Source organism: Colobus angolensis, unplaced genomic scaffold, assembly GCF_000951035.1.
Source record: "Colobus angolensis palliatus isolate OR3802 unplaced genomic scaffold, Cang.pa_1.0 Scaffold170, whole genome shotgun sequence".
Lineage (NCBI taxonomy): Eukaryota > Metazoa > Chordata > Mammalia > Primates > Cercopithecidae > Colobus > Colobus angolensis.
This window is the reverse complement of record NW_012114822.1, coordinates 1,158,389-1,169,189: the sequence shown is the minus strand read 5'-3', so window position 1 is coordinate 1,169,189 and position 10,801 is coordinate 1,158,389.

Below are 10,801 nucleotides of genomic sequence, written 5' to 3'. Positions count from 1 at the left end.
CCCCACTTTGGCAGAAATTGGCTGAATGTGAGAGTGTCACACCATAAAAATCAGACTGCTGATCCCCTCCTAATACTTTGAAAGTCACCATCTAACCAAGTAACCCCCTCGTTTACATGTGGTACTCTGTTTAACATTGCAGTGTGACATTTAACTGGGCCGTATTTCATTTAACTAAATGCCACTCACTAGTCTACGTTTTGGACATTCTGTAGGCAGAGACATTACTTCCTCTGAAAGTGACATATTTAGTTTCCTAGCACAGTAATTAGCTCACTTTCTCAGGCTTCCATGCCAGTAACATAAGAGTCTTTACTGAGCTAAAAGAGTCTCAACATTAGTTTTGCCAGCCCACAGTTAAACAAAATCAACCACTTCAGAATTATGCTACTGAAGGCTATGCTCAACTTTATTCAGGCGTTTAAAAAATTCATGGCCGCAACAGTGGCTCACACCTGTAATCTCAGCACTTAGGGAGGCTGAGGGAGGATCGCTTGAGCCCAAGATTTCAAGACCATCTGGGCAAGATGCCCAGCCCCTGTCTCTACAAAAAATCCAAGAATCAGCTGGATGTGGTGGCATGCACCTGTAGTTCCAACTACTCGGGAGGCTGGGATGAGAGGATTGCTTGAGCCTGGGAGGTTGAGGCTGCAGTCAGCCATGTTTGCACCCATGCACTCCAGCCTGGGCAACAAAACTAGACTGTCTCAAAAAAAAAAAAAAAAAAAGGAAGAAAGAAAGAATTCATCTTACTGCACGCATTTTTGTGTAGTATAAAATCATCATAGTAAGCTAAGGCAAATTATATAGTTAACCAGATATACATATTATCTAAGCTAGCCAAAGGTGTAATACTCTTTTGGTATAATTTTCATTTGCTTTATAATATATATCATATTGCTTTATCCGTTGTAGCCCTGTAATCTTTCAAATGCAATGACATTTTTCTATTCCATAAAACCATTTCAAACTAAATCAGAGATGACCCCAACAAGACAGCAACACGTTAGCCGTATTAATAATACATTTCATTACATCCTAAACATCTCATTCTAAACCAAGAAATAGGCCGGGCATGGTGGCTCATGCCTGTAATCCCAACACTCTGGGAGGCTGAGGCGGATGGATCACAAGGTCAGGAGATCGAGATCATCCTGTCTAACACAGTGAAACCCCGTCTCTACTAAAAATACAACAAACAAACAAACAAAAATTTAACTGGGCGCTGTGGTGGGCGCCTGTAGTCCCAGCTACTCGGGAGGCTGAGGCAGGAGAATGGCGTGAATCCAGGAGGCGGAGCTTGCAGCGAGCTGAGATCTGGCCACTGCACTCCAGCCTGGGCTACAGAGTGAGACTCCGTCTCAAAAAAAAATAAAATAAAATAAATAAAATAAATAAATAAATAAATAAACCAAGAAATAGATTTTATTTCATTTTGTTTGACTATAGGTCTAATCTTGAATATCTCAAGCAGTTAAATACTTTGAGGCTAAATAGCATGAAGGCCCAACAATTCTCAACAAGATAAAGAAGACATTTAGAAAGAGAAAGCCCTCAAAATAAGCTTCCTATAAAATATTCTTCCGTCCTTCCAGGGTGCATCTTAGAGCGAATCTCATCTGTGGGATATTCACTATTTACACTTGTTATCTGCCCGAAAGAGCTATTCTTTCAAGATTCAATGTCGCCACCCCTACCTCAAACACCCAAACTAGTGGTCGCTATTAGACATATCTGGTGCTTGTGATGTCAGTACGTGTTCTGAGGCCTGGGAAGGAGGCCTTTTAACTTGGAACAAAGAAAATGAGTAGGAAATCAAAGAGGAGGCAGAGTACGGAGAAGGAAATATGAATGATAAGGAGAGGCAGGTGTCAGCGGTCGTCCACTTTGCTCACCTTTCCTCCTTGTTCTGCCCTTTCTCCAGGTGGCATCCACTCATATAATAAGGCTTAGCAATAGTTGTCTCCAACTTCAGACCACCTCCAACACTGTGTAATCCCCAGGACAAGAGTACAAACAGAGGCCTGCTTACCATGTGTCCAAATATTTAGAAATTGTTCATCAATCCAAATACGCTGTTAAGTTGAAACGGACCAGGGTTGAAAAACAACTCCTGGAACTAGTTTAAACAAACAATTCCAGGAATCTAGGAACCAGAACAAAGGGTGAGCAGACTGGGAAAACAAGCCCTGTCCCTGCCCTGCAAGCCCCTGATAAACGTCATCAGAGTTTCAAAAATTTACTGAAATACCAGAAATGGCGGGAACCAATCATAATCAGCCAAATCCCCTTGTTCAAATGTCAACCAATCCTAAGCCTGATATGTACAAAATCCCCTATGACTCTGTACCTGTTTACGCTTGACTATAAAATGCTGTCTTAAGCCCAGTTGAGGAACCTTCCCGCTCGTCCCACAACTGGCGTGGAGGTTCCGGGTTCGAACCTGTAATAAAGATCCTTGCCGCTTGGCTCTGACTCCGGACTCTGGTGGACTTCTCTGGGGAATAAACGATCTGGGCATAACAAAGTATGTTCTGTCCAGAGCAGAGACACAAACACACACACGCAATGAACACAGAGGTGCGTCTGTGACTGGGTGTCTGGTGCATGGTGCTGGCATAGGGACGCATAACTCGGCTCCATCTGCTCTCTGGACCCACACTGCCAGGCCTGGGTGAAGACTCCCCCCACATCACTAGATCCATGTCCTTGAAACTCCACTTGAGGGTGACTCCGTGCTGTGAGGGTTGTGGGCTGTGCTGTTGCCTCCAAGGACGGCAGGGAGGGTGTGAGCCATAGGAGTACCAGGCAGACAAATGGCAAGTGGATTTGTCAAATCCATCTCAGATACTAAGGGTGTAACAGATTCTTGTATAATCTATCATTATGTAAGAATATCACAGTGGTATTTCCCAGCAGTATCAAGTATCCACTTTTTTTTTTTTTTTTTTTTTTGAGACAGGGTCTCACTCCGGAGACCTCACCCAGGCTGGAGTGCAGTGGTGCAATCTTGGCTCACTGCAGCTTCCGCCTCCAGGGTTCAAGGGATTCTTCTGCCTCAGCCTCCCGAGTAGCTGGGACTACAGGTGTGCACCACCTTGCCCAGCTAAGTTTTGTATTTTTTTGTAGCAAGGGGTTTTGCCATGTTGCTCAGGCTGGTTATCCACTTGCTTGATCCTATTTATGGTCCACTTGGCGGTTTTGGAAGTTCTTGTATATTGCCATGGAATTCACAGCAGTTATGCACAAAGTCTGAGGAAGCCTTTGTAATGTTAAACAATTCATATTATTCTTGAATATGCACATATGTAATATGTAGAATAAGAACTACAGCATTAATTATTTACTAGAATCACCTAGGACTGAGCCTCAGAATGACCATTTAAATTTTTATAAAAATATTTAAAACAATTTAAATTTCAAATGGTTAAAAATCTCAGTTCTTTAATAAAAATAAGTTTTAAATACTTGATATTTATCCACCATAATTTGTTTTTAATTCTAATAATTTTGAAACTTTTAGAAAAATGAAAAAATGAACATAAAAACAAATTTAAAATTTTACATACTCAAATTCACATTTTATATTAAATACATACAAATGCTGTATATGTTAAGTATAATTGTATTTTATTTCTTAATCCTTTAAGTCATTACTGTCCAAGCATAAATTATGTGAAATTATCTATTGTAACAAATGAAAGCAAGAAAAATAAATTTTATGGGTAAAAATACGGTAATTTATGAACTATGTGTGTCTTTTTTTTTTTTTTTTTGCGACAAAGTCTCGCTCTGTCGCCCAGGCTGGAGTGCAGTGGTGTGATCTCGGCTTACTGCAACCTCTGCCTCCTGGGTTCAAGTGATTCTCCCCACTCAGCCTTCCGAGTAGCTGGGACTACAGGTGTGTGCCACCACACCCGGCTAATTTTTGTATTTTTAGTAGAGATGGGGTTTCACCGCATTGGCAAGGATGGTCTCAAACTCCTGAGCTCAGGTGATCTGCCCGCCTCGGCCTCCCAAAGTCCTGGGATTACAGGCGTGAGTCACCATGCCTTGTCCTGTATGCCTTTATTTACCAGTAAGTTAAATATTTTCAGGTCATCAGAAAACATCTACACATTTGTAATATTAAACTCAGTCATCTTTGCCAACTTTGTCACATAAAAATAATTGGTTATTTAGTTACTTTGAAGACTTCTCTGTGAAGTAGAATATTCTTCTTGTGTTCAATTTGCCACTATTAAATATTAGGACATGGTGTGTGGGTTCCATTTCTATATTTGCTGCAGGACCCAAAAGTGTTAGAGCCAGTGCTGAGAGACACGCAGTTGGGAGTCAATAAACCTTTATCAAATGAACAAATAAATACACGAATGTGCAGTCTGCCTATCTCTTCATGACCTGACGTTTCATTTTCACTCTCTTCCTGGGGAAGTCATTCTGGCATGCAGATCCCAACCTGAGCTGCCATTGTTCTTTCTCAGGTCTCATGTAAAATGCTTTTCCGATCACGGCTAACACTGGCTGAGGGCTTACTACGTGCATGGCACTGTTCTATGTGTCTACATAAGTTCCCACAATTATACCCTAGGACAGCCTTTGTCCCTATTTCACAGGTGAGGAAACAAGGGCACAGAGAAGCCAGGTAGCCTGCCCAGTGTCACCTGACTGGTAAGGAGATGAGAAAGGGTTAGAAACTTGGCTGTCTGGCTGCAGAACCCATGCTCTTAACCTGCCTGTGCCCAAGGCCCCTTTCACTTGTGGGTCCTATGCTTGTGGAGCCCTCAGAATAGGATTTGTAATTCATAAAAGATACTACAAAAGATTACAAAAGAAACCAACTGAATGGAAATGTACCTGCCAAATATCTTAAAAGCCAATTTGTGATGCGCTAATGTATGGACTTAACATATATCTGGCATAATTTCAACTTAATCATGAGTTGACATGGTATTCTGGGATATCTGCAAGAACTGTAATGTGATATGAATGTGACTTTCAGTACTATTGGTCCCAAGCAATGAGTACTGTTCCTTCAGCTATGCTTTGTGAATTACTATATTCAATATGGGAGGAAATGTTAGATTTCCATGAGAGGTTAGTGAAAATAAAGATGGAATTTTACATCTAAGTTCACAGACTCCCTGATTTTTATCTGCGCACTCTTGGGCGTCTGTGGACCTTAGGGTCACAACCCCTGTATGAAGTCTCTTTGCTGTTGCTCGCGCGCTTAAACAGTTTGAGCTCTGGGAACTTGCTCTTACTCTAAGAGCAAGCTTCACTTTGGTTGTTTCTCCAGATGCTGTCATTGTATCTTAAGGCAAAAACTCTATGTCATTTCTGTCCCTCGCCATCCTCACCAAGATGGCACGTGTTTATGGTGTATCACTCTCTGTGGTCTATTCCTCTAGTCCTTTCATCACTAAATGCAAACAGACTGTGACTACTGATAAATAAATGTTTTCTAATAATAATAGCTAATAATTATGGGTGGCTTCCTGCATTGCAGATGTTATGCAAAACACTTTCAATGTTTTATTTAGCCTCAGAAGACAGATTTTGTTTCCTTCTGAAGAGGCTAAATAAAATATTTGAAGTGTTTAGCATAGGCCCGGTGTGGTGGCTCATCCCTGTAATCCCAGCACTTTAGGAAGCTGAGGTGGGCGGATCACCTGAGGTCAGGAGTTTGAGACCAGCCTGACCAACATGGTGAAATCTCGTCTCTACTAAAAATACAAAAATTAGCTGGGCATGGTGGTGTGCGCCTGTAGTCCCAGCTTGGGAGGCTGAGGTGGGAGAATCACTTGAACCTGGGAAGCAGAGGTTACAGTGAGCTGAGATCACACCACTGCACTCTAGCCTGGGCAACAGACTGAGACTCCGTCTCACAGATGCACACAAAAAAATGTTGAGCATAACATCTGCAATGCAGGAACTCCATGAGGTAAGAATTATTGTTACTATTCTAATGTGAAGAAACAGAAGCCAAGGGAGTTGTATTCCTGAGGTAAGGATTAAGGGCAGCATTTGAGGGTTTACTCCAGGCCAGTGTTTCAGCTTTACCTATATTAATTCATTTAATCCTCATAGTGACCCTGTGAAGTACACAGGTTCTGTGATCCCCGTTTTATAGATGGGGAACCTGAGGCATGAGGGATAACTCATTTGTTGAAGATTACTTAGCTAGCATGGGACAGAGCTGGGCTTAAATCCAGACAGGCTGGACTCAGAGAGCGACAACAGGCTCTGCCAACACACCATACTGCCACATTTAAGGAATGGAGACAACAGGGATGGAAATGGATGTTGTCTCATTCCAAAGCTACCTTAACATCTGGCCAAGAGGTATGACTAACATAGGAGCTAACTGTAATGGTGCATTCCTGTGAATTAGTAACAAGATTTGTTGACTCAGCAACCAAGGGTAAGACTGTCAATTCAGTGGTTTAAGAGCTGAGTTGGAAACCACATCAGAGCTCATCTACATGAATGACTACCAAGAAACTGATGATCAATTTAAACTTTGAGAAATGTGATGAAGAGCAGAATGGATAGCCTCATAGTAGTCACTTTTTGGAGGAAGTTAGACTCGCTTAAAATAAGAGCACATAATCAAAAACCATTAAGTAAACACGTGCTCTTTATTTTTAAATTCGGATGGAGAGACAGAGTTGCTACATGCCATTAAGGGGAAAACTATTCTTTGGGGTGCAAGTGACAACTGTGATCAAAGCAGTATCACCCCAAAAGGCAACATTATCCTGAAGTAACATGACTTTGTGCTGAAGGCCAGCTTCTGGCTGTGGGGTACTAGCTCCCCATCCCCAGCATTCACCTTAGCCCTTGGGAAGGAAAGTACTATTAAAATTAAGGAATACACAAATTCATCTCAACTACTGTCAATTAGCATTCAAGTGTTCTTATTCAACAAATCAAAAGCAAGGCAACACCAGGGGATGGATTTTGTTCCCTTCTGATCTTTTTAATGGTGATCAGCATTTTCTACCAAATAATTCCACGCAAAAGTCGTTCTCCACAAGATCTGTCTCTTGTTCTTCTGTGCTTCCACAGGCGGGGGAGCCACTGCACCCGGCCACTCCCTCATCTTATTTGGGCTTTCTCCTCAGAAAACAGCATTCTTTGACCAGTGTCTACACGAGCACCCTCCCCCCATCATTATTCCCCATTTTCTCTCCCTCCTTTGTTTTCCTCCCTAGTACATACCACCACCTGGCATGCTATTTATTTGTGCTTTTGTTTATTGCCTGTCTTCCCTCATGGAACATAAGCTCCATGAGAGGGGACACTGTTCACTGCTGCATCCCTGGCACCCAGAGCACTCCTGAGAACACATGACAAGCGCTCCATAAATACTTCTGGAATGAGTTTTACTGTCTTGTGAGGCGTATATAGATAAAGTGCCATCCCAACAATCTTCCCAGCCTTGAGTGGAAGGAAGGAGTGGAAGGAACTAAGATAAGGCCACACAGCCCTACAGATTCTCTAATAGGAGCGCAAAGTGCTACGGGAATAGAGAAAGTTTCCTGGAGGGATTGGCACTCTAACTGAGTTTTCCAGGATGGGTAATATTACCCATCCTGATAAAAGGCTGATAAAGGCCGGGCGTGGTGGCTCACATCTGTAATCCCAGCACTTTGGGAGGCTGAGGCAGGTGGATCATGAGGTCAGGAGTTCAAGACCAGCCTGGCCAACATGGTGAAACCCCGTCTCCACTAAAATTACAAAAATTAGCTGGGCGTAGTGTTGGGGGTTTGTAATCCCAGCTACTCAGGAGTCTGAGGCAAAGAATTGCTTGAACCCAAGAGGCAGTGGTTGCAGTGAGCCGAGATCGAGCCACTGAATTCCAGCCTGGGCAACAGAGCGAGTCTTCGTCTCAAAAAAAAAAAAAAAAAAAAAAAAGCTAATATGGAAGTAGAGGAGGTATTCCCAGCAGAAGGAAACGCTTTTGCCAAAGCACGAAGGAAGTGAAGTTCCAGAAGTTCCCGAAACAGAGAAACCGAGTGAGGGAGTGTTAAGAGGCACGAACGTGGTAGATAAGAACAAAGGGATTTGTTGAAGCACATTGTAGCAGGATCCAAACTTTTAATCCCCTACAGAGGAGTCACCGCCAAATCCAGCAGATTCACAGAACTACAGACATATGAAAAGTCACCAGAATATAGTTCTCATCCTGGGTGTAGGCACCGCTTACCAACCTCCAGAGTAGGTGGGCCTCAAGATAAGGAAGGGATCTCCAGGATACAGTAAACGATAGGGAGTCGGCCAGAAAAGTTTTGCTACATTCAAGTGTCTACCGCTGGGCGGAATATGGATTTTGCCTTGCCCGTTGAGAGAAATACTGGCGTAACTCCTTGATCACTGTATGTTTCCAAAGTATTGGACTTTGAAAGCATTATGGAAACAGAATTAGAGGATTGTAACAGGAAATATTAAGGGACTCAACATTTCAACTCTTTTGAGTTTGGTGTTTTATGTAAGATCTCACTAGGTCCTCACTTACCTCTGGGCAGGCATTGCTATTCACATTTGCAAGTAAGTTATCTTAAAAGGCTTTTTGATAACCCCTGACTGAAACCCTAAGTAATGGGATCTTACTCTCACTTCAAGAAATAAGATGCTCGCTGGGGGCGCTGGCTCATGCCTGTGATCCCAAAACTTTGGGAGGCCAAGACGGGAGGATCGCTTGAGTCCAGGGGTTCAATATCAGCCTCGGCAACATAACAAGACCCCGTCTCTACTTCTCAGAAAGAAAAGAAAAGAAGTAAGATGCCATGGAAGGGATGGCAATAAGTGTTTTCCATAAACAACCGGAGAGAAACAAACAGAAAACGCTGTCCAAGCCACAGCCTTGCTTCCACACTGGGCTTTGCAGAGTTTCCGAAGAGCCACCGACGAGGTGGTTAAAACATCAGAGACTGCATCTGATTCCCCAAGACACCAAGGCTCTCGGGATGGGAACATGCAAATCGTCGTCGTTCTTTGCAACCCTGTGGGCTGCGGTCACCAGGACGAATCTGGCCCCAGCAGGTGCCAAAGGGCTCGACCTCCCGCCTTGCATCCGGCAGGCCGTACCCACCCCTCGGAAGTCGGCGAGGTAGCTGAGGCAAAGCGACTCCAGGGCGCAGAGACCCACACGCGACGCTCTAAAGGAAGTGACCTTTACGGGCTGTTACTCTCAGGCCAGGCCCAGCAGCACCCGGCGCATTTACGACGGATCTGACCTGCAAGCTCCGACGCGACCGCGATAGCGGCTGGGAACACGCGACAGTCCCGCCCACTGCCACCTGGCTCGGCCAATCCAGGGTGCCGCGTGCTGCGGCCGCCGGAAGTAGACCTACGACATGCGGGTCAGCGGGTCGGTTTCCGGCGTCCCGTGGGAGTTGTGTCTGGTAGGCCACGCCGGGGGTGCTTTTCACACTGGTGGGCGCAGAGGCAAAGCCGTTCCCGGGGCCCCTCACAGACTTCGGTGTCAGAATTTCCCCCTTGCGCCAGCGCCGCCTCAAATGTCAGGGCTCGCCCACTCTTCTCCAGTCTCGCCGACCTAACCTTTCGGGGGCTCCAGAGGGGAAATTCGCCGTTTCTGCCGGACCTCTGCAGAGCGTGCCTGAACCCGGCCTTGATGGGATGTTGTCAGCTACCTTTATTCAGTGCCCCAGAGGGCTTCTTTATGCCCAGTAACTACAGTTCAAATTCCTCCTCTGCTTCATTTTGTAGTTCGGTGAGATGAATTTGACGTGAGAAGTAAGATTAAAATAGGAATAAGAAATTAGTTGAAATCACATTGTAAACTGTAGAGTTCTGCAAATGTAAAATATTAATTTATAGCAATAAAGAAGGCTGTCAAATAAGAGAGGGTAAAAGCAGGATGATACTTGGTCAGCATCTGCTGTGTGCCAGGTGCTGTGACAGATGCTGGGGATGCAGCAACCACCAAGACAAGAAGGTTCTCCCGGTGTTCACAGGACTGGGGAAGACGCAATAAATAACTAAAGGCAAAATGCTGGAATGATGCGCTCTCTCTCTAGATGAAATATAGAAAATGATTTATTTTTTATTTTTATTTTATTTTGAGATGGAGTTTTGCTCTTGTTGCCCACGCTGGGGTGCGATGGCGCGATCTCGGCTCACTGCTACATCCACTTTCCGGGTTCAAGCAATTCTCCTGCCTCAGCCTCACAAGTAGCCAGTACTACAGGTGTGCACCACCACGTCTGGCTAATTTTTTTGTAGTTTTAGTAGAGACAGGGTTTTGCCATGTTGGTGAGGCTGGTCTGGAACTCCTGACCTCAGGTGATCCACCCGCCTCAGCCTCCCAAAGTGCTGGGATGACAGGTGTGAGCCACCGCCCCGGCCGAGAATGATTTAGAGTGTTTACTTAATGACATGCCAAATTTAAGAGCGACCCATGGAAAAACAATAACTTGGCAGCAGTTTTTTTTTTTTTTTTTTTTTGCCGCTAAGATCAGGATAATTCTGAGGGGAGTTGTTTTTTTGGAACGATGACCAGATGGCTGTGGGTGGCTATTACTAACACTGTCAACGCCATTTCTCTGTTATTGCCTTGTGACCTTCACAGGCGGAGCAATATTTCATCATTAGAAGCTGCAACTGCTACGAGAAGCTACGTTCCTTGAAAACGGAGTTTTTGGCCAGGTGTAGTTGCTTATGCCTGTAGTTCCAGCTACTTGGGAGGCTGAGGCAGGAGGATCCCTTAAGCCCAGGAGGTGGAGGCCAACCTGGGCAACATAGCCAGGCCTGGTCTCTAAAAAAGAAATAAAAC